General features: G+C 37.5%; 2 pseudogenes; one reads left to right on the top strand and one right to left on the bottom strand.

The window, feature by feature from the left end:
- Positions 1-6,309: 6,309 nt before the first annotated feature.
- Positions 6,310-9,195, bottom strand: LOC138170417 (asparagine--tRNA ligase, cytoplasmic-like; annotated as a pseudogene).
- LOC138170416 (large ribosomal subunit protein uL13-like) lies at positions 6,903-7,587 on the top strand (annotated as a pseudogene).
- Positions 9,196-25,340: the final 16,145 nt, after the last annotated feature.

Here is a 25,340-nt window from a genome sequence, read left to right as displayed (position 1 = left end):
AAAGATAAACATAAAAGTGAATTAAAGAAAACAAGAAAGCCATTAACCAGAAGCTTTCATTAAAAATTAAGGGTGTTCTTGTTCTTCAAGAAACAGCTGCTTTCAGCTTGTGAATACTACAGAGATCCTGGGATGGATAAATGGACCATGATGCATTTCTGGGTCTAGTCTAGACCATATTGTTGTCCTACAGACTAAATGAGTTAAACAGATATCCACACCCATATATTTCTCCTGGTTGTCATTAGCATTCATTTTAATCATGTAAAATAATTGATTTCATTTACTTATGCAGACACTGTCACCTTCAGGGACACTCTCAGGCTACAGATCTGGGAGCCTGTAAATGTGGTCAGGTTTCCACATGCAGCAATTTAACTCAGTCAGATTTGCACTTTCACCGACATCATTATAGCATTCATGGCAGGCAGCAAAGAGAGGATCATAAATCATCCAGCCAATATTGAGGAAATGGAATGCAACCTCAAATGCAACAGAAAGACCAATAGCTGGACATCTGTTTACTGCGGCTTGCTCCAGGCAACTTTCAAGTGAGAAAAAGAGGGAAGCTGTCTATGCCTATAGTAACAGCCTGAAAAAACCAAACCACTGGAAAATAATTTAGCCCCAGTGGGAGTTTGTTTTCTTGGCAACATTTACTAAGCACCTACTTGTGTAAGGCATTAGACCTTGAGAAGGACATAGAGGGTAGTAAAATCTGATCTCTGCTCTCAAGAAGTTTACAGACTAGCATAAGAGATGAGACACAAATTCATATAATTATAATACAATTCATATAGTTATAATAATATATAATCATAATAATAACAACAAGTGCATGAGAGATTCAAAAAATGGTGAGAGTTCAAGGGAGGGAGAGAGAATTTCTAACGAGGTGAGGGGTTGTTGTTCAATCACTTTCAGTTGTTCAGTTCAGTTCATACTCTTAGTGACCCCATTTGGGGTTTTCTTGGCAAAGACAGCTGGCATGGTTTGCCATTTCCTTCTCCAGTTCATTCTATAGATGAAGAAACTGAGGCAAACAGGGTTCAGTGATTTGCCCAGGGTCACACAGTTAGTAAGTTTCTGAGGCCAGATTTGAACTCAGAGAGATGAGCCTTCTTATCTCAAGGCCTGGCATTTTATCCACTGTGTTACCTAGCTGTGAGAGATAGAAATCTGCAAAGACTTCACAGAGGAAAGCTTCATTTGAGTAGGGCCTTATAGAATGGGTAGGGGGGTGGCTAGGTGGCACAGTGAATAGAACACCAGCCCTGGAGTCAGGAGGACCTGAGTTCAAATCCAACCTCAGACACAACACAAAAAAACTAGCTGTGTGACCTTGGGCAATTGCCCTCCAAAAATAAAAAAAAAAGAATGGGTAGAAATAGGGATTAAGAACAAAGGACATTCTAAGCATAAGGAATGGGATTAGTAAAGGAATGGCAAAGGAAAAATATTAAAGCTTAGATATGCTCTTTCTACAGAGAAATTAATTTTAAACAGTTGTTTGGGGCTTCTCTATAAGCATTCAAGCAAAATTCTTTAATAGAAATAAGCAACTTGCCTCCATGGTCCCCAATTACCACAAAAGATATCAGCTGCTTTACTTAATGTATTATTTTTCTCAGTCAATCAAACAGTCTACAGGCACTTATTAAGCATATGTGTTAGACAAAGTATCAATGAGGAATGTGTTGATGGAATCCAGAAACTTTTATATCAATTTTTATGATTCCCTGACCTGTGGGCTCCCATTCTCTAAACTTATCCTGCTAATTAGTCTGGGACTTTTCAGAGAGACATTTTTAGATTAGGTGAAAACAATATTATATGCCCAATAATTGCAAGGGACAATAAAGGCAGCCTCCCAAATAAATAGATTGCTGGTCTTGGACATAGAAAACTTGGTTCAAAATCCACTTCTGACACTTTATAACCCTAAGCAAGACATTTAACCTGTATGTGACTTGGGCCACTCTCTAGGAGTTATCATCTAATAAGTCACAAATGAATTTATCTCTCACACATTCCTTTCTTTTCATACACAAAGCCATCACCCAAGTTCAGGCACTTAACACCTCTCCTCTGAATTATTGTTAAAATCCTAATTGGTCTCCCTGCCTCAAGTCTCTCCCAGTTCCAATCCACCCTCCAAATAGTTGCTGTGTAATATTCCTGAAGCATAGATCTGACCACATCATTCCCCTGTTCAACAAACTCCAGTGGCTCCCTATTAGTGGTGCCATAGTACACAGAGTTCTGGACCTGGAGTCAGGAAGACCTGAGTTCAAAGCTGGCCTCAGACACTTACTAGCTGTATGATTCTGAGAGAGTCAATTAAGCTCTGTTTGCCTCAGTTTCCTCAACTGTAAAATGGGAGTAATAATAGTACCAGGGCTCTTGGGAAGACCAAATGAGATAGTGATTGTAAAGTGACCAGCAAGAGTTAGCACTATAAAAATTCTTTTTCACTTTTACCTCTAGTGTGAAATGCAAACTCCTCAATTTGGCATTTAAATCTATCCATAAGCAGGCACCAACCTATCTTCCACATTTATTATACCTAACTTCCTTCGTATAGTCTATAATCCATCCAAACTGATTTTGCTATCCTCATACACAATATCCCATATCCCATCTCTGTACCTTTGCACAGTCTGTCCTCCATTCCCAGTATTTACTCACTCTTCACCTCTACCTCTTAGAATCCCTTGCTTCCTTCAAGATTTAGCTCAAATATCACCTCCAACATAAAGTCTTTCCTGATTCCTTCCAGCTGCTAGTGCCTTCTCCCCAAATTTACCTTACATTTATATAAGGATGGGGACCCTTCTTCCACCCCCAATTAATCACATAAGGTACAGATATCTTGATTGAATTAATGCAAAGCAAATAGATATTAATAAAGTCCTTAATAAAATTTAAACAGTAATAGGAATTTTGGGTTATTGAATGAAAGCATATGATGCTACATATGACATATCTTGTGATTACTTCAAGAAAAGTCATGCCTCTTGGAGATATATATAAAAGAGCAAGCTAGTTCAGAAACAGTCAGTAGAGTAAGAAAGGATTCCAGGGGTGGCTAGGTGGCACAGGGAATAGAGCACCAGCCCTAGAATCAGGAGGACTTGAGTTCAAATCTGGCCTCCGACACTTAGCACTCACTAGCCGTGTGACCTCAGGCAAGTCACTTAACCCCAATTGCCCTGCCTTCCCCCCTCCAAAAAGAAAAAAAAAGTATTCCAAATTCAAAAGCTAAGGATTTCAAGTATCTAGGAAAAAATAGCTTATAGGGAGAAAAGAGGAAGTACCTTGATCTCTCCCCTTTCCTACTTTTGCTGTTCAGTCTTTGCAGTCATGTCCAACTCTTCATAAACCTATTTGGGGTTTTCTTGGCAAAGTTACTGCAGTGGTTTGCCATTTCCTTCTCCAGATCATTTTACAGATGACAAAACAGACAAACAAGGTTAAGTGACTTGCGCAGGGTCATACAGTTAGTAAGTGTCTGAGGTCAGATTTGAAGTCAGGAAGATGAGTCTTCCTGTCTCCAGGCCTGGTATTCTATCCACTGTACTACCTAGTTGCCCTCTTTTTCTTCTCCCCACCCAAAAAATCTCGCCATGTTACTAGAGAGTCTTCACTAGTACAAGATAAAGCATCCATTTGGGAATACAGAGGGAGACATGCTAAGAACAAAGAAAAGGTTTCCCAAGAAAAGGCAATCAAGTATCTAGAGACAGAATTGACCAGGCTATGACCTTGCAAACTTTGAAAAGTCAGAGCACCCAAAGGTCCTTTTGTCCACCAGTGTCCATGAGAACTAGTAGTAGTGTCCTTGGAGTAGCAGTAGCTGATGGCAACACTTGTCTCATGAGATGAAAGAAATAACAAACTAGAAACACCAAAGCAAGACAACTTCAGAATCCCACAATGGTAGCAAACTTAAGAGCTCATCAGAGAGCTACACCTAGAGAAACTTCCTGATGATTCCACAAAGAGAGAAAAGTACTTCCAGTAACCAGGAGCTATGTACTAAAAACCCTGCCCCTTCAGGGTAATCCCAAGAATTCTAGAGTGGCAGAAGACACAATAAGACAGAGTGAAACAATTTTCCAGCCCAAGACAACTTAAAAGGTCAACAGGAAAAATTTGTTGCACCAGGGTGAGAGAAAAGCACATTCTACCAGAAAACCAGGAGCAGGCCTCAGAGTGACTGAATCAGTGGCAGCTGTGGCAGTTTCCAGACCTCTCAGCTCACAGATGGTAAGGGGATTGGACAACTGGTCAGAAGGAGATTTTCAGGGATCCCTCTGCTGGCAGTAGGGGCAGGACTCTGTTGTATTGCCTATACTTAGATCTGGGTCACAGTCTTGGGTCACCCAGTGTGAGAAGGATTACTGGCACAGCAGAGCTTGTAGCCTCATGGGAGTAAGGACCCAGTCACAGTTCCAGGGTTGAAAAGAGTGCTTATGGTCACTCACAAACCAGTACACAGTACATGACAGTGGTAAACATATCTCTCCCTAGATCATACCACCTTGGAAGAGCCAAAAACTTACAGGTCCCCAGAATTACCTCTGAAAACAGCTGCACAAAAAACCTAAAGCTTGGGACAGTGTGCACTCTGCTTGGGAAGCAGAACCCCACTCTAACATAAAGTCAAGAGTAAAGAAATGGTCTAGAAAATGAACAAACAACAGAAAATAACTCTGACCATTGTAAGTTACTGTGGAGACAAGGAAGCCCAAAACACACACTCAGAAGACAGCAAAACCAAAATTCCTGCAATCTAAAGCCTCAAAAAAAAATGCGAATTGGTCTCAGGCCAAGGAAGAACTCAAAAATGATTTTAAAAATCTAATAAGAGAGGTAGAGGAAAAATTGGGAAGAGAAATTAAAGTGAATCAAGAAAAAAGAGTCAACAGCTTGGTAAAGGAGGCACAAAAAAATACTGAAGAAGTAACACCATTAAAAAAAAATACAGAATAGGCCAAATGGTAAAAGAGGCACAAAAATCCAATGAAGAGAAGAATGCCTTGAAAATCAGAATTGCTCAAGTAGAAAAGGAGCTATGAAAGCTCACTAATGAAGCTAATTCCTTAAAAGTCAGAATTGGGGATATATGACAGAAGCCGGCAGGGCCTGATCCTTTTTCGGTTCCTGGCCTCCAAGACGACCAAGGAGAGGAGGAACAACAGGTACACCAAGAAGGGCCACCCCCACGTGCAGCCCATCCACTGCACCAACTGTACCCACTGCATGCCCAAGGACAAGGCCATCAAGAAGTGCATCATGCACAACACTGGGGAAGCCGTGGCCATCAGGGCCATCTCTGAGGCCAGTGTCTTCGACTCCCATGTGTTGCCCAAACTGTATGTGAAACTGCATTACTGCAGGTATGTGCAGCACAAAGCTGCACGATCCACAGCAAGGTAGTGAGGAATCGATCCCAGGAGGCACGCGAGAATCGGACACCCCCGACCCAATTCAGATCTGCAGGTGCTGATGACTCCCTCCAAAGCCCATGTGAAGAGTTATCTGTCCATCCACATTCCTGAACTGATCAGAGGAAAATAAAATGGATGGTCTATCAAAAAATAAAAAAAATAATTTTAAAAATTTTACAAAGTTAGAATTGGGCAAGTGGAAGCTAATGACTTTATGAAACATCAAAAAACAATCAAACCAAATCAAAAGAATGAAAAAATAGAAAGGGTAAAATATTGCATTGGAAAAACAACTAACCTAAAAAATAGATCAAGGAGAAATTTTTTTTTTAATGTTGGACTACCAGAAAGTCATAATGAAAAAATGAGCCTAGACATCGTTTTTTTTCCACATGTCATTTATTAATTTTCAAGATTACATTTAATGCAGTATATATGACATGCATTTTTAATTAAATCTGAGCTGGAACAATTTGGAATGTACAGTGAGAATAAAGAAAATAGCTGATGATCTCAAAATATAATAATATAGTTCAAACAACTATCATATTAATTACCAAATTATTAATATATTAATATTCTGGCTTACCATTCTTTTTGAGCTCACTTATTCTTTATTATTTATGGAAATGCCAAAGAAAAACAGTCCAACTCATTAGAACAAAGGAACAGAGAGACCCTGCAAATTATTTAATTACCCCCCAATACTGTTTATGCTGTTGTCTACCTTTCAACCTTTACTAAACTATTTGAAGAATCTTGCAAATTCTTCTATTTCTGTAGTAAGCAAAATTGTTTAAATACATTTAAACTCCGGAATGCTTATCAGATAATAACAAAGTAGATACACAGCTCAAGAAAATGATTGATTTTATTCCAGTATCTACAACTGAATGATATTTATACTGATACTATCCAATCTTTAACATTGTATTTATTAGTTGTTAATTTTATTCCAAGTTTTTAGTTCTTAATTCACTGAAATAAGATGCTACAAATAACAAAACATATTACAGGAACACAGAAAAGAACATAAAAATTTCAGAAATACCTGGCATCAGTGGTAATTGGTATGAGACACATAGTCCTGCAGAAATGGTAATCAAGAACTGAAATATGTTGCTAATTGCACACTAATATGCCACAATTTCCCTCCCCCAATATTTAAAATGGCAATTATTTTTCTAAGAATGACAACATAGATATCACTTAAAGTCATTTTATTTCTGGGACATCTCAAATAATTGGGACTGTTTTATAGCCATGAGAACAGATAACACAAACAGTGATACTTGGATAGGACAAAAAAGATGGATTATTTCATTTTGGGAGGTTGTATCTTTCCATTGGGCTGTGTGTATCCTTGCCTATTGTGTCAATCACAGGACAGTTAAGGTGTACAGCGCTGGACAAAACGTGGATATAGCCACACATCTCAGATATGATATCTGTTCAAAATCCAAGTTAAGAATCATTCCAGCTTTTCCTGGCAGGCGTCGGCCATGGCAGACGGGCAGGTCCTGGTGATCGACGGGCGAGGCCATCTCCTAGGCCGCTTGGTGGCCATCGTGGCCAAGCAAGTCCTCCTGGGGCGGAAGGTGGTCGTGGTTCGCTGCGAAGGCATCAACATCTCGGGGAACTTCTACAGGAACAAGCTGAAATACCTGGCCTTCCTTCGAAAGCGGATGAATACGAACCCTTCCAGAGTCCCGTATCACTTCCGAGCCCCAGCCGCATTTTCTGGAGGAGAGTCAGAGGGATGCTTCCCCACAAGACCAAGAGAGGTCAGGCTGCCTTGGAACGACTTAAGGTGTTTGATGGCATTCCTCCCCCATATGACAAGCGGAAACGCATGGTTGTCCCAGCTGCTCTCAAAGTTGTCAGACTGAAGCCAACTAGAAAGTTTGCTTATTTGGGGCGTCTGGCCCATGAGGTTGGCTGGAAGTATCGAGAAGAGGAAGGAGAAAGCCAAGATTCACTATAGAAAGAAAAAGAAGCTTACGAAACTACGAAAGCAAGCTGAGAAGAATGTAGAAGGCAAAATCCACAAATACACCAAGGTGCTGAAGAAGCACGGGCTGCTGGTGTGAGTCCAATAAAGTATCTACAGGCAACTGGAAAAAAAAAAAAAGAATCATTCCAAGCCCAAGCCATACCCTCCATGAGGGCATGGACCATATTTTCTCTGATCAGTGTACCAGTAGTAGGGAGTGGGATCAATGCCTCCTCTCTCGTATCCCCTTAGCAGCAGTTCTTCATCATCCCAGATATGCATGGAACCTCCCACAATCTCACCAACATTTGGCATCAACATATCTACAGATTCAGTAATCCAGGAATCCTCAAGCCATCGTGGCATATAGAAGGACTTGATCTCTGCAGGAAATCAACACAGCAAGATTGGTTCATTAATGGTGTCTGTCATCAGTTTCTCAGGGTCTTCTGGGATAGTCTCTCCAAATTCATAACAGGTGCCATTCTCCTTCTTTACATAATGTTCCTTTAGCCACACTATGGCATTTGAGTAGTTCATCCGTTTGAAAGGTCTTTTGGGGGGTGTAAAAGTCGGGTTGAGTTCATACAATAAGCCTGCTGCAGGTGATTTCAAGATCCTGTCTACTACATCACAAACCAAGTCTTCCATGTGGTTTAGGAGATCCTCAAAAGTCAGGAAAGGGCACTCAGCTTCAATGTGAGTGTACTCTGCTAGGTGTCTTCGTGTCTTGGACTGTTCTGCTCTGTATGACTGGGCAATACAAAAGATATCTCCTAAAGCTGGGAGGCAAGTTTCCAAATATAACTGTGATGACTGAGTCAAAAATGCCTCTTCTCCAAAATAGTCAAGTTTGAAAAGTGTGGAACCACCTTCCACCTGTGTTTGTACTAATGCTGGAGGAGTGACTTCATAATATCCCCTACCAAAAAAGTGATCTCTAAAGCATCTGGTAATCAGTGAACGTGCTTTCAAGATTTTGGACACATTCTATCCTCGGATCATCATGTGTCTATTATTAAGCTGGACATCTACATCAGACTCTTCGTTTATCAGGTTATCAGCTCCTCCAGCAGGGGATAAACCGATCAATTCCCAATAGTCACAGTTCAGCTCATGGCCTCCTGGTGCCTGCTTGCCTTCTGGAGTAAGATTGAGCATTCCATATACCACCACACTACTCTCTGTAGACAAAACCACTCCATTGTAACACTGACACAGTTCGTCTGACAAGACACATTGAAGATATCCTGTACCATCTCTTAATATAAGAAACATTAAATTCTTCCCTTGCCTAGGTAACCTGTGGACCCAGCCAAACACCTTCACTCGTTGGCCTCGATGTGCTTCTAAAGTACCAATCTTTACACATTTTGCCTCTGGAAAACTTGGATCCTGTTTAATGGTAATCTTCTTTGCTTTCTCTAGGTTTTTTTCTCGTCTTAAATTGTCTTCTGCCTCTTTTTTATCTCGGGATTCATTCTTCATTTGTTCCCTGTGCCATATTTTCTTAATGTTCTTCAGCTGTGTTTTGGAAATAATATCCCATCTCTCATTTTCTTTTTGTGAATCCACATAAATGGTAGGAAATGGCTCCTTTCCTGCTGTCATCAAAGCCTTTAGTCCTGTTTTAAAAGGTTTCTCTTTTGTTCCATCACCAGTTGCATCACTCCCCTCTCGATCTGAGAAGTGGAGTTCCCCCAGCCCAAGCCCAGCCACTCTGTGGGTCACCTCCAGAGCCATTTCAACAGAGCCATTTCAACACAGCCTCGACCCCAACCTGCAATGTGCAGCTGTAGTGGGAGTGGCAGCGGCACCTTCCCTGATTACCTCAAGAAATTATTAAGGGAAACTGCCCTCATATTCTAAAACCAGAGGGTAAAACAGACATTGAAAGAATCCACCAATTACCTGCTGAAAGAGATCTCAAAATGAAAACTTCCAAGAATATTATAACCAAATTCCAGACCTCCCAGATCAAGGAGAAAATACTGAAAGGAGTCAAAAAGAAACAATTCAAGTATGGTAGAGCCACATTCAGGATAACACAAGACTTAGAGGCTCTACATTAAAAGATCAGAGGGTTTGGAATATGATATTCCCAAAGACAAAAGAGTTAGGATTACAACCACGAATTACCTACCCAGCAAAACTGAGTATAATCCTTCAAGGGTAAAAAATATCCAGATATTCAATGAAATAAAGGCCTTTCAAGCATTCCTGATGAAAAGACCAGAGCTGAATAGAAAATTTGACTTTCAGATGCAAGATACAAAACAAGTACAAAAAGGTAAACAGGAAAAGAGAAATCATAAAGGATTCAATAAAGTTAAACTCTTTGTATTCCTACATGGAAAAATGATATTTATAACTCCTAAAATCTTTCTCATTATTAGGGCTGTTAGAATGAGTATACATAGAAAGAAAGCAGAGGTATGAGTTGATGTGATGTTATGATTATTTTAAAAAATAAAATTAAGTGTTGAGAAAGAAAAATGCACTGGGAGAAGGGGAAAGGGAGAGGTAGAATGGAATAAATTATCTGACATGAAAGATATATATAGATTTATAGTGGGGGAGTAGGAAGTGGAGCACATGAACCTTACTCTCATTAGAATTGACTCAAAGAGGGAATAACATACACACTCAGTTGGGTGGAGAAATCTATCTTACTATATGAAAAAGTAGGAAAGGAAGGGAATAAGAGAAGGGGAGAGCTGGTAGAAGGGAGGGCAGTTTAGGGGAGGTAAATGTAAGAAGCAAAACACTTTTGAGAATGGACAGGGTAAAAGGAGAGAGAGAGAGAGAGAGAGAGAGTAGGATAAATGGGGAAAATAGGATGGAGGAAATATATAGTTGGCAATTATTACTGTGAAAAAAAATTTTACAGTGAGTTTCTCTGATAATGACTTTACTTCTCAAACATATAGAAAACTGAGTCAAATTTTAAAAATAAGATCCATTCCTCAACTGGTAACTGAATGGTCAAAGGATATAAACAGGCAGTTTTCAGACAAAGTAATAAAAGCGATCTATAGTCATACAAAATAAAATACTCTAAATTACTATTTATGAGAGAATTAAATTAAAACACCACTGAGCTACTACCTCACACCTGTCACATTGGCTAATATGACAGAAAAAGAAAATGACAATGCTGGAGGTGATGTAGGAAAATTAAAACACTAATGTACCATTGGTGAAGTTGTATACTGATACAACCATTCTAGAAAGCAACATGGAACTATACTCAAAGGGCTATAAAATCATGCATACCCTTTGACTAAGCAATACCACTACTAGGTCTGTATCTCAAAGAGATAAAAAACAAAAAGGAAAAGGACCTATGTGTACAAAAATATTTATAGCAGCTCTTTTAGTGGTGGCAAAGAACTGGAAATTGAGGAGATGTCCATCAATTGGGGAATGGCTGAACAAGTTGTTGTATATGATTGTGATGGAATACTATTGTGTTTTAAAAAATTATGCACTCTGTGGTCTTAGAAAATCATAGAAAGACTTACATGAACTGATGCAAAGTGAAATTAGCAGGACTAGGAGAACATTATACACAGTAATAGCAATATTCTATTCTATGATGATCTACCATGAATAACTTGGCTATTCTCAGTAACACAATGATCCAAGACAACTCTATAGGACCTATGATGAAAGGTGCTGTCCATCTCCAGTGAGAGAACTGGTAGAGCCTGAATACAGATCAAAGATAATTTTTCTTTACTTTATTTTTCTGGGAAGGGGGAGAGGGAGCTGTCTGTTTTCTTTCACAGAATGACTTATGGGGAAATCTGTATGACTACACATGTATAAACTATGTCAAGTAGATTGACTTCTCAACAAGGGGGGAGAGAAGGGAGAGAATTTGGAACTCAAAATTTGAAGAAAAATGCTAAAATTGTTTTTAACACGTATTGGTAAAAAATAAAATATTGATATTTTAAAAATAAAATGCTGCTAAGATAATTCCCCATAACAGTATCTACTTGGAGACTGAAATTTTATATAAAATTAGTGCTAGTTAGCTGATTTTAAAGATATCCTAACTGTATTCTGAATATTGCCATGATATTGATTCTTAAATAAGAAGGCTTCAGACTGCTTCTTAAGAGGAAAATAATTAGATTGTTTCTTTATTAACATGTCTAGTTCATCAAGACAGGAAATGTTCAAGTCTCACACCTGAGTCTCAAGATAAATATCTTGTACCAAGATTCTAAATGAAAATAAGTCTATTTTTACTGTTAACATTTCATAAATGGTTAGACAGTGAAGGTGATAAATACAGTATATTCCCTATCATATCTGTGAACTGCATGATTTTTATCTTTAAATTTAATTTAATTTATAGTCAACAAAAATCCACCTCCATCCCAACCAAGAAAAAAGAGAAAAACATAACCCCTTTTACCTATACCATGTATAGTCAAACAAAATAAATTATCCATGTTCAAAAGATTGTCTCAATCTATACTCTGAGTCCATCACCTCTGCTATTGAGAGGCAGGTAACATGCTTCTTCAAGTTCACTGGAACTGCGGTTAGTCATTTCATTGAACAGAGTTTCCAAGTTTTTCAAAGTTGTTTGTTTTTACAATATTGTTGTCATTGTATAAACTGTCCTGGTCCTTCTCATTTCACTTTCCATTACTTAATACAAGTCTTCCCAGGTTCCTCTAAAATCATACCCTTCACCATTTCTTACAGTAAAATAGTGCTCCATCCCATTTATATGTCACTTACATATCACCATCATTTATATATCATTTCCAAAATAAAAAGAGAGCCATTACAAATATTTTCATACATTCTTAGAGGGGTTTTTTGACATAGAACCATTAATCTCCCTTAATCTATTTTCCCTTTCATTCTCCCTCTCCCTTCTCCTTTCCCTCCTGTTTCCATGTTGAGTCAGATATATTTCTGTATCCAAATATGTATGTATATGTATTTTTCTTTCCTTTTTTCAGTTCAGAAGAGAAAGTAAGGTTCATGCCACTTGCTCTCCCTCTTCTTCCATGCTTCTGTAGACCTCTACTTGGGCACCTTGATTTTTTGAGATAATTTTCCCATCCTTTCTTTCCTTTTTCCTCACCTAGAATAATATTATTCCCCTGTTTCCATTGTTCTTTAATCAACATCAAAACATAACAGAACAGGGGGGAAAGTCAAGATGGCAGAGTAGAAACAGGACCTCCACAAGGCTCCAGCTTCCATCTTCCCCAATTCATGTAAAAGGAAACTCTGAACAAACTTTAGAGCTGCAGAATCCACAAAATGACACAGAGAAGCTAACCTCCAGATGAGGACAGCCTGGCAGGCCAGCAAGAACAAAAAATAAGTCAAAAAATGGGCTAAAAACATCTATCAACATATCATATACTGGAAACATTTTAAATAAAAGGATATGCACATGTTAAAAGCAATAAGTTGTTCTAAAATATATCAAGAAACCAAAAGTTCAAAATATCAGAAATCACATGATTTATATAGATAACATCAAATTTAAGCAGAAAACATCAAAAGAAATAAGCAAGGGTAATTTCATGAAAGGAATATCAATAGCAATATTTCATTTGCATACAACCAATGAAATTTTAGTTTAATTATATATGAAAGATAATCAGCATTCCTAGAAGAGATAAAAATATAACAATAGTAGGAGAATTTAATATTCCATTACCAGAATAATATTAATCTAGTAAAAAAAAAAAGATTAGCAACAAATAAAGTATTACTATGAACTGCCATTTTAATATTCTATAACTGATTTATGAAGAAAACTAGAAAATACACTTTTTTTCAACTACAAATAAAACACAAAAAATTTAGGCCAATCTTATTAGTGATTTAGAGGAAAAAGAGAGTAGGGGTGGTCCAGAACTATGCTTCCATTAGTCTAAGGAACTCCTGGTGTGGAAATTACCTTTACCTTTGCAGTTTGGCAGCTCATCTCTAACACAATCTTAGAGAGTTGACTATGGAGCTAAAAGACAAAGTGACTTTCCCAGGGTCACAAATCAGCATATGTTAGAGACAAGACTTAAACCAGATCTTTCTGACACCAAGGTCAGCCCTGTATCTACTCTATCACTTTCCCATTCATCAATCACAATTAGAAGGGAAAATGAAATAAAAAATGTTAACATAATAAAAGGATAATTTTAGATGTTATTTTAGTAAGACCTATTTACCAAGGAAATCTATTACTCTACACAAAAAAAAATTGATTGAGATAATAAATGAGTTCATCAGGGTTGCAAGATTTAAGGGTAAATTCACAAAAAATCATTCATATTCTTAGAGACAAGAAGAAAATGTAATGCATGCTGGACTTAGAACCAAGAAGAAAATATGGCCTCAGACCCTTACCAGTTGTGTGACCCTGGGAAAGTCATTTCACTTTCAGCCTCAGTTTCCTCATCTGTAAAATGGGGTTATTAATAGAATCTACCTCACAGAATTATAATGATCAAAATATATAATACACATAAAGCACTTTGCAAACCTTAAAGTATTACATAAATGCTATTATTATTATTGATGTTTTCATTGTTATTATTATTATTACACACTACCAATACATGAAACCATCTAACTTGGGGGAAAAAAAGAGAAAAACTCACCAAGAAAACAGAATAAAGATCCCACAAATAGAACAAAATATATATCAAAAGTTAGTATTTTACAAATCCAAGGAAAGAATAAGTGTACCAGGGACCCACTGTTTAATACATGTTGAAAATTTTAGATAGAAACATGATGAAGAATAAATGGATAGCCTTAACTCACATGATAATGAATTCTAACTGGATTACAGAATTAAACTTTAAAATCAACTCCTAAAAACTAAGGTGGAGAGGAATAATAAATTTGTTTCAATTGTGGAGCGTAGAAAAAAGAAATTGCTAGCAACAAAGTAGATGCACATTTTTAAAAAAAAGTAATAAAATCAAATGAGTCAATTCGTGAGCTAATATTAGTAAGTACTTACCATGTTCCAGGCATGATGCTACGTGTTGGAGATAAAAAGACAAGCAATAGACTGTCCCAACTCTTTTTTTTTTTAAAGCAATCGGGGTTAAGTAACTTGCTCAAGGTTACATGGCCAGTTATTTCTGGGTGTGGTCCTGAGTGTCTGAGCCCGGATTCTATCCAGGTCATCCTGACACTGGGGCTGGTGCTCTTACTCGCTGTGCTACCTGGCCACCCCCTGTCCCAACTCTTGAAGAGCTCACAGTCTGATAGAGGAAGATGATAGGATGACAATCATGTACAAGCAAGATTCATGCAGAAGAAATTAGCGACAATCAACAGAGAGCAGGCAATAGAATTAAGCAGGATCAGAAAAGGCTTCTCGTTTTAAAAAGTGTGATTTTAGCTGAAAATTAAAAGAAACCAGGTAAGCAAGATAAAAAGAAAAATGCCAGTTTGAGGGGAAATCTGTAATGTATATAAATTTAACTCTCAAAAATTCATAAAGTTATCGGTGCAACAGCAATATCCTGTTGCCAATAGGTGATGGGTCAAAGAATATGAACATATAACTAATGGATTCACTAGTAAACAAAAACTGCTGGGAAAACTGGAAATCAGGGGTTTAGACCAACATCTCAAACCACAAACCACAATGAGTTCTAAATTAATACATAACCTAGGCATAATCAAATTAGAGGAACAAAGAAGAAGATCTGTTTCACAGCTATAGAGGGGGCTAGGGAGTTCTTGTCCAAACCTAAGATAGAGAGGATCACTGAAAAATAAAAGGAAAATAACAATTGTGGAGATCCTATGGAAGGAGAGGAACACCAATGCACTGTTGGTGGGGATGTGAATTGGCTCAACCATTCTGGATCAGAGAATTTTGAGTCAGAAGATACTTTAGAAATCATCTAGTTTTCATTTTACCAATGCAAAAACTGAGGCTCAGTGAGATTGATTTGCCCAAGGTCACAGAGATAGTACAAGTGAAAAGTGTAAAGCCATGGATCTTCCTCCTCAGCCAAAAAGAGGAGATCCACCACTGGGGAGCCCACATTCCTAACTTGTGTTCCTATACTAAGGATCCCATGTCCCATTGAGATCCTTGTTCCAAAGGACCCCTGTAGTAGGGGGGAGAAGCCTAGAGTCCTGTATTGTGTACCATCAATAAAGTCACCATATTAAGTGCAAAAAAAAAAAAGAGTTGCCATGTGGAAGAGAAAGTAGATTTGTCCTGTGTGGTTCTAGAGGATGGCATTAGGACCAATTGATGGGAATTATAGTAAGGGTGATCACCAATAGTCACTGGGAGACTGGCTATTAGGTGGGTGGTGAGTTATTTGGCCATAAAATGACTGCTAAGGGGGATGATGGAAGGGTGGGAATGGATTAGCAATAGATAGAATCAACCAAAACCACGAATATATCTAAAACACACATATTTTACATTATATGTGCAATAGGAAAGCAATATATAATTTTAATATTTATATATTTTACATATATAAAATATGTGTTTATTTTGTCAAAGGCTTTTATATATGTATATATAATATATTATATACATATATGCAATATGTGTATATTATATATAAAATTGTTATATAACAGACACACATATATGTTTAAACATATACAAAAAAGACCACAGAAAGTATATGCATGGAAAGGCCTACACACACACATATACATATTATATTTACATATATATGCATATATATATATGTAGGGGGAATATTAAAGATTTTTTCAATAAATTCATGAGTAAAGTAAGAATATTCCCTAACATCACTATTATTTGATATAGTTGAAATGCTAGCAGGAGCAATGAGAAAAGAAAAAGAAATTTTTAAAAATAGAACCTAGGCAAAGAGGAGATGAGATTATACCTACTTGTAGGTGACATGATGGATTATTTAGAAAACCCCAGAGAATCAGTAAAGAAACTGATTCAGAGAATGAATAGCAGCAAAGCAAAACAATCTGAAGGAAAGACAAAAGTTGGTATGTGCTAGGTAAGACAAAACACTGCCAAGACCTTGACCATCCTTTCCCCCAAAATCCTAATGGAAATAGTCCAGAATCCTGAACCCAAAAGCCTTGAGAACAGCCACATTTCCAGGCTGACTCTTGAAGACATCATCAAAAAGATCAATCTCTTTATACAATAGACAACCATCCTCACCAAAACCACACTAACTACTAGCAATGGGCTGGAAAGTCTGAGAGCCCTAGAAATAGCAGCCCTCTCTCCCAGACTACTGGCCATGCTTTTAAATCAACCACTAATGCCATTATTCTGGAAAGCAATCACTGTGAAGAAGGACCAGTCAGCCTAGTCAAAGAAGCAAGGCACCCTGAGGGACAGACAAGAGTTAGTATGTGACAAGCAAGGCCATCACCTTGACCTCCACTTCTTTTCAAACCCCCCTGGAAATAGCCCAGGACCCTGAGGTCAGAAATAGCAGTACTCTTGGTGTGGCCAGGTGACGCAGTGAGTAAGAGCACAGGCTCCAGAGTCAGGAGACCTGGGATCGGTTCCAGGCTCAGATAATTAACACCCACACAAAAATAACTGGCCGTGTAACCTTGAGCAAGTTACTTAACCCCGATTGCTTTAAAAAAAAAAAAGAAATAGCAGTACTCCTCACACCACCAACCTTTATTTCAGTCTGGCCCTCTCAGTCATCATTCATAGAAACAATCCTCATGAAGATGCAACTCAGCAACTGTTTCTGACAGTACTGGAGCCCCTACCTTATCAGAAGTCACATCTACTGAAGAATTAGAAAAGAAAGATCTGGCCAACACCACCATAAAATAGTCCAATATCAGAAACTGATTCAGTTTTTCCAGTGGAAATAAAAATTAAAGGAGATATACTACCATCTGCCTTGCTGCTGAACCCTAAGGACCATGGGACTTTCCATCTGAATTGCCCCTGAAACCACCTATAATTCATTGTCTCCCCCATCAGAATGTGAGCTTCTTGAGAGTAGGGACTTTTCTTCTGGTAACCCAAGTATTTAGCATGGTACTTTGCATATAAAAAGCACTCAATAAAACTTTTCCATTCATTCATGTATTCATCAGGAAAGTAGCAGAAATAGAAAAATAAATTATTAGCATTTCTATATAGCAACAACAAAAAATAGGGGAAATATCATACAAAATAACTAGAAAAGGCATAAAATATATAATAGTCAACCTACCAAGACACTTTCAATACATATAAATACAACTTAAAAACACTCCTTGAAGCATGGAGGCACTTAGATGAAGCCATTATGTCTCAGTGAAGGAAGCAGAGCCAAGAAAACAATAGATATAATGACTACTACAACAAACATGGAAAGAACTAAAAATCAAAAACAATTAAAGATGAATGTTTTAAAATTATGACTAGTTTGCTTTAAGAAGAAATATGAAAAAGCATCTCCCTCTCCTCCTTTGACAAGATGGGGGTTCCACTGGACTGAATAATAGAACTGTTTGGGGTTTTTTTAATGGATTAGTCTTGATGAATTTTTTTTCTTTTTTTAAAAAAATTATTTGTTAAAAAGGCATAGCTCTCTGCGAGGGGAAGAAGGAAGAATCCAGGAGGAAATGTAGGCAATATAAAAACAAAATATATCAATAAAAATCTGTTTTTAAAATGTTCTTTAAAGAATGAGTCAAAAACTGGAAGGATATTCACTGCTTGTGGCTAAATTGCATCAATACAATAAAAAATGATGATACTACCCAAATTAATTTACAGATTTAGTGTTCTTCCAATTAAACTAAGAAGAGGCTACTTAGAGTGCTGGGGGGGGGGGAAATAGCAGAATTCATTTGGAGGAACAAAGGGTTTAAAATCACAAGAGAGATAATGGAAAAAGAAAGGAGAAATGAAGAGGCAAAAGCATTTCCAGTACTTAAGCCATATAATAAAACAGTAATCATCTCTTAGACAGTACCAGATAGTAAGTTTATAGAAATAAGTTTTGGGTACAAGAATTCATTCTTTGGAAAAAAAATGTTGGAAAAGCTGGAAAGCAGTCTGACAGAAATTGAGCACAGACCAATATCTTATATCATTTACCAAGATAAAGGACACATAACCTAGACATGGAGATTACAAGAAAATTTGAAGAACATGGAACATATTGCCTATCAGACTTATGGATAAGTAAACAATTTATGAACAAATAATGAGAGAGAGCAGTATAAGGTATAAAATGGATAATTATAATTATATTAAATTTTAAAGTTTTCATACAAATAAAATAAATATACCCAAGATCAGAAGGAAAGCATAAAATCAGGGAGAAAGTTTTATAGATGGTTTCTCAGGTCTCATATCTCAAATACATAAAGAACTTAGTAATCTGAGTCATACCCTAATTGATAAATGGCCATAGGATATGAACAGGCAGTTTATCAATGAAGAAATCAAAACAATTTATAGTCATATGAAAATATGCTGTAAATAATAATAATGCTAAATCATTATTGATTAGATAAGTGCACAGTAAAACAGCCTCAAGATATCATTTTACAAATATCATTGACTAAAATGATTGAAGTTGGAAAAGTGAAAAATGTTGGAGGGGATGTGGAAAATGGGGATATTAATTCACTGTTGGTCGATTTGTGAACTAATACAACCATTTTGGAGAGCAATCTGGAATTATGTTCAAAGAGTTACTAAACTACCTATATACCCTTTGACCCAGCAATACCAATATCAATCTGTTTCCCAATATGATCAGAGGAAGAGGAAAACAATCTATATGTTCTAAAATGTTTATAAAAGCTGTCTTTGTAGTAGAAAAGAACTGAGTAAGTTGTGGTATGTGATTGTGATAGCATACTACTGTGCTATGAGAAATGATGAGCTCAATGGTCTTGGAAAACCATGGACAGACTTGCATGAAATAATGAAGAGTGAAATAAGCAGAACCAGGGGTGGCTAGGTGGAGCAATGAATAGAGCACTGACCCTGGATTCAGGAGGACCTGAGTTCAAATCCAGTTGTAGACACTTAACACAAAAAACTAGCCGTGGGACCTTGGGCGAGTCACTTAACCCCAATTGCCCTACCTTCCCCCTCAAAAAAAAAAAAGCAGAACCAAGAAAAATGCTGTATACAGTAACAGCAATATTGTTTTAAGAATAACTTTGAGAGTCATTTTGATTATTATAAATACCAAATTAACTACAAAGGACCTATGAAGGAAGATATTATCTGCATCCAGAGGAAGAACTGATAAATAGAAGTATGGTAAATATTGACAAGAAGTACTGATAAAAAGTATAGAAGAATGGTTAGATGTGCATGTGTGTATACAGATACATATTTTATATGTGTGTGTGTGTGTGTGTGTGTGTCTAATGGTAGCCATCTCTAGGGTCACGGCTGGGGGGGGGGAGGAAAGAAAAAAGAGGAAAAAAAAGAACGCTACATGATAATTTTACTATATATTTAAAGAGAATAGCAAGTTGTACATAACAGATTTGCAATTTCTTGTGCAATCATTTTTTTCTATTCTACTATGTTATGGAAATTCTTGCTTTATTTCTTAAGTACAGAATAAAATGTTAAAAAGTAATAATCATCAAAACTATTTGGCACTAATTTTAAAAAAGAAAATAGATCAGTGGAACAGAATGGATAAGGAAAGATCAGAAACAATAGAACTTAATGACGTAATTTCATATTGTTAAAAGAATGGGTCACAAAATATGTTTAATGGTGTTACAGTCAAAGTAAACTGAGCAACAAACTTCCAATCATGATCAATTTATTAGCAAAGTGCAATTTTACCAATAAACAGGGTCTCAGCTTCCTCAGCAGAGCTAAGACCCCAAGTAAGGGGGACAGCTCTCTTTTATAGTCTTGGGGAGTATAAAACAAAGAATAAGATTTCATAGACAGGGAACAAGTTGTGATTGGTTAAAAGAACTTAACATCATGAATGGCAAAATCAGTATGATTGGTTACAGTGCTGAGGTGTGAGGAACAATATACTTAGTTGAAAATTGAGTATGAAGGGCTAACAACAACTTCCTCCTTCCCTCCTTTGACTAAGAAACGTTCATTATTTGAGTCCCCCTGCAAGGTTAGAGATAGTGAACCAGACTTCTTTGGATAACAACCCAATCAATCACCTTTAGCACAAAAATAGAACAGTGATTAACAAGAAAACTGCATTTCTATACTTATAGGCCAGTTGAATTCTGAACTAAAACGTCAGACACAAAACCATAACTTTGGTAGTTAAAGGACAAAATCAATTAACTGTAAGTAGGATTAATTTTTTTTAAAGCAATCAATCTTATTGTTTCAATGGTAAAGATAATGTTGCTTGGGGTGGCCAGGTAGCACAGCCGGCTCCACTGTCAGGATGACCTGGGGATTGAATCCGGGCTCAGACACTTAGCACACACCCAGAAACACCTGGCCTTGTAACCTTGAGCAAGTTACTTAACCCCAATTGCTTTAAAAAAAAAAAAGATAATGTTGCTTTTGGAACATGTTGGATTTGTGGATTGAGCACATAGTAGGGCACATAGTAATCAGTAATACTTGTTGGTTAATTGAGAAATAAAAATAGCTTATAAAAGTCTCAGAACATGAAGTGAGAGTGAAGTACGCATTGTTTTTTTTTAACCCTTCACATTTTTCTAACATCTTTTTATTTTCATTTAGTTTGTAGTGGCTTCAGATGAAAAGAGTGAGGGTAAAGAAATATAAAAGTTAAAATAGCTGCCTAAGAAAGTTGAGTCTGTCAACAAGCACATACATTGGGTATTTAATAGAGTGAGAAGCAATGTGGCTTAGTGGATGGAGTTCACCTTGGAATCGGTAAAACCTGTATTCAAGTTCCACGTCCATTACATACTGCCTGTGTGAAATGCTGGGAAAGTGATTTAACTTTTCATATCCCAGGCAACCCTCTAAGACTATAAGTTATAAACAAAATGCCAGTCTGAAGTGGTAGAGAAAGCTATTCACTGGAGACTCATTTCACCAATGAATATAATAAATAGCTTTGCACAATAGGTAGGAAACATATTAAAAATGCTGTCCTTGTCCTTGATGTTTATAGCCTCACAGGAAAAAAATGAGACTAAATAAACAATTCACAAAAATATATATTTATAACTAGAATTATTAAAACATATTGAAAGGAGTAGGTAGGTCAGAAATTAGACTAGTGGAGTGGTAGATTTTGATATAACTTTTACAACAACAAGCTTATAACCAACCTTGGAATTTACACATTGGAAGTACCCATTACCACTGAGGCCTCTCCTTCTGATTGTATGGCTCCTCTCAGAACCTCCATTAAGGGTGGGGGGGTACCCAAACCAGCCACTTCTCATTCCTCTTCAGATTACGTTAGATTTTCTCTGCTATGCCCCTTTCTACTTCCTTTTATGTGTTGTCTTCCCCCATTAGACGGGTAAGCTCCTTGAGTCCAGGGACTGTCTTTCTATTTGTTTTTTATTCCCAGCACTTTGTATAGTCTCCAATACATAGTTAGCCCTAAATAAATGTTTGTTGACTTACTACCTACTTGTGTGGTAGGTGCTATTCCCCTCATTTTACATTCCTCCCCATTTGAGGAAACTGGAGCTGAGAAAAGTTAACTGATTTGCCAAAAGTAACATAGCTAGTAAGTGTCTGAGGCAGAATCTGATCTCAGATCAAGGGTTCTTATCTATTGAACCACCTAGCTCAGTTGAAGGGCTAGCCTTTAGCTATGACAGAACAAGAAATGATATACCTATTGCATTTAGTTTTTCCCCATCTTGACCCAGAGTGATTAGAGGTCCTACTACAGGATCTTCTATCTAACAAACACTCAATAAATATCTGTGGAATGAGTTAGTGTAGACCAGTAGATCACCAAACTATTAAAGTACCACAGAACTTTGGCATACCTGCTCATAATTGGCACTCTCCATCCAAACAAATTTTGAAATGCAGCTTTTTGAATCCATGTACTGCCTAATGCTAAAATTATATTACCAGTCACCCAAACTATCTCAGGTAGCATCTATATCTGCAGAGCAGTTTCCATGAAGACTATTTCGATGACATGTGTCTATTGTGATTTTTATTTTATTAAGTTAATGAAATTGTTAAGTTGCCTTTTGGTTCAGTCAGGTAAAAAATCCTCAGGATAGTTGTGGTATTGATACAAGTAACATGTCAAAACTTTTAGCTGCATTTCTTTGAAAACAAAGTTTGGGAACAATAAGAGGTTAAAAAAGAAGACATTACTGACACCTCATATTTTAAGCAGTTCTTTATCAATGATGAAAAGGATCAGGTTTTCTTCACATAGGTGGTTTGTTAATCAAATAATAATAAGAGCTAGCATTTACATAGTATTTTAAGGTTAGCAAAGCTCTCTATAAATATTATCTCACTCTATACTCACAGTGCTAGGAGGTAGGTGTTTTTATTATATCCATTTTACAGATGAGGAAACCAAGGCAGGCAGAGACTTGTCCAGGGTTACACAGCTAGGAAGTTTTTGAGACTGTATTTGAACTTGCCTTCCTGATTCCCGGCCTAGCATTCTATTCATTGCACCAACTATTTGTCTTTTCAATAAAGAAGCTTGTTTTAAGGTTTGTTCATGCAGAAGAAAAAAATGTTACTTCCAACTTTTCTAAAATTCAGAAGTTTTAAGCCTTCCTTAATCAACTCTGTAATCCTTTATGGATCTCATTAAAGTCTCAATGATCTAAGCTACCTTGATTTCACCTTTATATTTTTTAAATGAAGAATGTAAATGGGCTGGGAAGTTATAATATTTAAATAAGCCATTACTCACTTCCTAGAGAAAATGAGCAAAAAGATGAGTGAAGGCTGCAACATACAGTAGAAAAGAGACCATCAGTCTACTAATTGACATTTATATAGCATTGTAAGGTCTACAAAGTGCTTTATATACCTAATCTCTTTTAATTCTCACAACAATCCTGAGGTAGGTACTACCAGAGTTAACCCCCATTTACATTTAAGGAAACAGAGGCTCAGGGAAGTGATTTCACCACTGTCCACACAGCTAGTTGAGTGCCAAAGCTGTGAAAACAACTATGTACCTAGAATAAGTAAGAGGGCTGAAGGGAACAAATTGGATTGATGGATAAGGTAATGGTGAACTAACAAAACAACCTGGAAGGTATAGGAGAAGCCAACAGTTTGTGAGGAGTGAAAGAAACACGGAAGACCTAAGAAAGCCTCAGCAATGCTTTAAGTCAGATCAAGTAAAATAAGCAACATAAGAATAATTCCTTAAGGGGCAGCTAGGTGGCACGGTGAATAGAGCACCAGCCCTGAAGTCAGGAGGATCTGAGTTCAAATCCAGCCTCAGACACTTAACACTTACTAGCTGTGTGACCTTGGCCAAATCACTTAACCCCAATTACCCTGCCCTCCCCCCTGCCAAAAAAAGGTATCTTGGGGTGGCTAGGTGGCACAGTGAATAGAGCACCAGCCCTGGAGCCAGGAGGACCTGAGTTCAAATCCAAACTCAGACACTTAACACAAAAACTTAACAAAAATGTGACCTTGGGCAAGTCATTTAACCCCAATGCCCTCCAAAATACAAAAAAGAAAAGAAAAGAAGAAACAAAGAGAAAACACATATGTTTTCAAGTGCTTAACGGTCTCTTAGGATGATTTGAGAAAATTTTCCTAAGAATTAAATCTCTCCAAAAGTAGAATAGGCTGCCCCAAGAGTGAGGGAGTTCCCTCTCACTGGATGATGATAATCAAGAAAGGCTCTTTTCTGCAGAAAGAGTTGCCATTCAGGAATGTATTGGGCTCAGAGGCCTCTGAATACCCTTTCCAATTCTGAATGTTGACATCATTCAGTTGTTTTTCACTGACATCCCACTATTGGTGACCCCACTTGGCGTTTTCTTGGCAGAGATACTGAAGTGGTTTGCCATTTCCTTCTCCAACTCATTTTATAGATGAGGAAACTGAGGAAAACAGGGTTGAGTGAGTTGCCTTACATAGCTAGTAAGAATCTGAGGTCACATATGAACTTGGAAAGATGAGACTTCCAGACTCTAGGCCTGGTACTCTGTCAACTAAGTCACCTAGCAGCCCTTCCAATTCTGAGATTCTGGGTAATTCTGTTAACACTGGACCCACCACTGTTTTTAGTTAATAGGTAGAATAGAATACTAACACCACCTTATATTTGTTTGTAAGGCATTTAACCTCATATGATCCTCAAAATAACCCTGTGAGATTAGCAGGAAGGACAGGTGTGTTACTGGTCCCATTTTTATAAATGAGGAAACTGAGCAAGGCTCAGTGAGGTTACATTACTTGTCCAAGTCACCTGGTTAGGGATTAGCAGACCCAAGTCTATAACCAGATCTTAATCCCATAGGATAACAGATTTAGACCTTTAAGGAATCCTAGAGGCAATACTTCATTTTATAAATCAGGAAACTAAGACATCAAAATGTTAAGTGACTTGCTAGGGGTGACACATCTATTAAGAGTCCAATGGCAGAAAGGAGCCAAGATGTCAGAGTAAAAGCAGGAACTTCTTTAAGCTCTCACACCAACCACCTCCAATACCAGTAAAATAAGTTCTAAACAAATTTTAGAACTACAGAACCCACAAAGTGACAGAGAGAAACAAATCTCCCACTGAAGGCAGCCTAGCATGCTGACAGGAAGGGGCTATCACACCAAGCTGGGAGCCAAACATAGTCCCACGTAAGCCATGCCAGACCCAGGGTGGCCTTAACCAGTGGCCCAGACTAGCTGAAGCAGACTTGAGGAGAGTGAATCACCAGCAGCTGTGGCAGTTTCCAGACTTCTCAACCCATAAACACCAAAGAGAAAGTAAAAGGTCAGTAGGGAACTC

This window comes from Petaurus breviceps, unplaced genomic scaffold (assembly GCF_028583685.1).
Source record: "Petaurus breviceps papuanus isolate PSGF00001 unplaced genomic scaffold, PetGlider_PUasm1.0 38, whole genome shotgun sequence".
NCBI lineage: Eukaryota > Metazoa > Chordata > Mammalia > Diprotodontia > Petauridae > Petaurus > Petaurus breviceps.
Note: the sequence above shows the minus strand (reverse complement) of the source record. Positions and strands in the feature narration are given on the sequence as shown.